The sequence below is a fragment of the Miscanthus floridulus genome, chromosome 2 (assembly GCF_019320115.1).
Source record: "Miscanthus floridulus cultivar M001 chromosome 2, ASM1932011v1, whole genome shotgun sequence".
NCBI lineage: Eukaryota > Viridiplantae > Streptophyta > Magnoliopsida > Poales > Poaceae > Miscanthus > Miscanthus floridulus.
The window spans coordinates 49,402,108-49,404,557 of NC_089581.1; positions in this window are offsets into that span (position 1 = coordinate 49,402,108).

Here is a 2,450-nt window from a genome sequence, read left to right on the forward strand (position 1 = left end):
TGTTGTGCCCAACTACTTTCGATGAGGCAAACTCTTTGTGATTTCAGATGTCATTTTACCAAAATCCCATTATTATGTGACAATGAGAGTGCCATTAAGCTTACAAATAATCCCATAAGCCACTCTAGAACCAAGCACATAGACATTCGTCATCATTTCTTGAGAGACCATGAAACCAAAGGAGATGTCAAAATTCACCATGTAAGCACTGAAAAGCAACTAGCTGATATCTTCACAAAGCCCTCGACGAGTCAAGGCTTTGTGCTTTGCGTAGTGAGCTAAATATACTTGATTCTCATAACGTGGTTTGAATTTTAGCATGCCTCTATTTGATAAACTAGTATCTAGGCAAAAGAGTTGAAAAATTCATATTGTGCATGAAAATGATTTATAAAAGGCAACTTATGTATCATGATAATGATCTATATTGATTATTTATTTCTAGACATGGTATATAAGTGATATGTGTCCATATCTTATATAGAGAGATTCATATAGATTATAGCTAACTCCCACTATTTTGAGGAGTGCGGCAGTGCCGCACTTTGAATCTCAATTGAGATTCGGCCAAAATGGTTTTACTGTGAGGCCCATTTATTCTTCCTCTTATCCTTAGGTCTGCAGTAACTTCTTTCCCTCTCTCTTATCCCTGACACCGACGTCGACACACGCGCCTCTCTCTCCTCTCGCGCCTGCGCCATCGCCGTCGCTTGGCCGCGTGTTGTTGATCTCTAGCAGTGACGTGGCAACTGCCAGCCCTCCCTCAACATCGCTGATGGCTGCTACTACCTCTGGCCCAAGCAGTTTCTTCCCTCTCCTCTCCATTCCTCGTTTAAGTAGATGGAGCACGAAGATTATGACCAAAAGGGGAAAAGGAAGATGAACGAGCAAAGAGACAAGGATCCACCTCGCCGTGGTTGAGGGAGGTCAATAGCAGCAGCAGTAGTGCAGCTCCAAGGGGACTTGGTGATAGGGGGAGACGCATGCAATACATTAAAGGTGAGGAGAGGCAGGAGATGACAGGTTGTACCACTGATGTCATTTCTGACACCCCACAACATCTCTCTGAGTTTGATGGTAGATACATGAGAGATTTTGAGGGTGAGATCATCATGAGACCTCCAGATGACTCCCGCCAGCATGTAGTTGTCAACTATTCCAAAAGTTGGAAGCTGGTGGAAGAGGCAAGGGGGATCAATCCCTATGCAGTGTGCAAGGATTTGAGCATTGATTACAGATTCTGAAATGAGTTTCATTCCAACTTTTATGCCACTACCATTCTTGCATCCAAGAAAACCAAGATCGTCAAGATGTAGTATATTGATTGGGATGAGATGTAGGAGAAGGAGGAGCCTGAGTTTGACAAGGTGATCAAGATTTGTGACAGGTTCCAGCTTTCAGACATCATGGGTTTCTAGTATAACTGGAATGAGGAGGTCCTTTCATAGTTTCATGCCACATACTTCTATGACCAGACCTCTGATGAGACTAACTAGATGACTGATGGTCGGCACTACCGAGTCGATTTTATCACTTTTAGTCGGATTCTTGGCTTTGGGGAGGAGCACAGAGGTTACACTTACATTCATGATGAGCCTCGAGCTAAGATCCACGACATCAGTTACATGTGGAGAGATAGAAGGATTGCAGATGGCAATAGGAGTGGTCTACACAGCTTCTATTACATCCTCAACAACCTCATCAGGAACACCATCAACCCAAAGGATGGAGCAGCCTCAGATATTAATGACTATGTGAGAAATGTGTTGGCTAGATTTGCTCCATGTGGGGACAGGTTCAATGTCCCTAGATTCATGTGGATTGAGTTGAGATTTGCAGTGGAGGATGGGAGGAGGGGGTTGCCCTATGCCCCTTACCTCATGTTCATGATTGAGAGGGTCACTGGATTTTATTTTCTGAAGGATGGGATGCACAATGTCTACAAAATTGAGAAGACCCAGCCAGCTGCAGCTACTCAGGGAGTGGGGAGCTCTCATGTTCATGTAGATATCTCTAAGTCTTCCCGCTCTATGTCTCGCAGAGGAGGCAAGATGAAGTTTGGCAAGTGGTTGAAGGCAATCTTCGGCAAGTGCACCTATGCAGCTGACAGAGCGTATGAGACACATCTTGAGCAGCATCAGCAGCATGGACAGGACCTTCCACCACTTTCTCCTATTCCACCTCCTCCATAGTATGACCTTCCAAGTCTCTTCGACACAGATTCAGATGATGAGGAGCAGCAGGGATGAGCAGCAGATTAGGATGAGACCCTGGAGGGATACCATCAGAGATAGGAGCTGAGGCGTTCCACTCATTCTAGTCGCTACACCTCCACTACTCACCGTCAGGGCCTTGCACGTATTGACTCCGATGACGATGATGGTGATGGTGGTGTCGGGACTACTGCAGGAGGTGATGATATTGATTGGACGAACATCTAGAGAGATGAC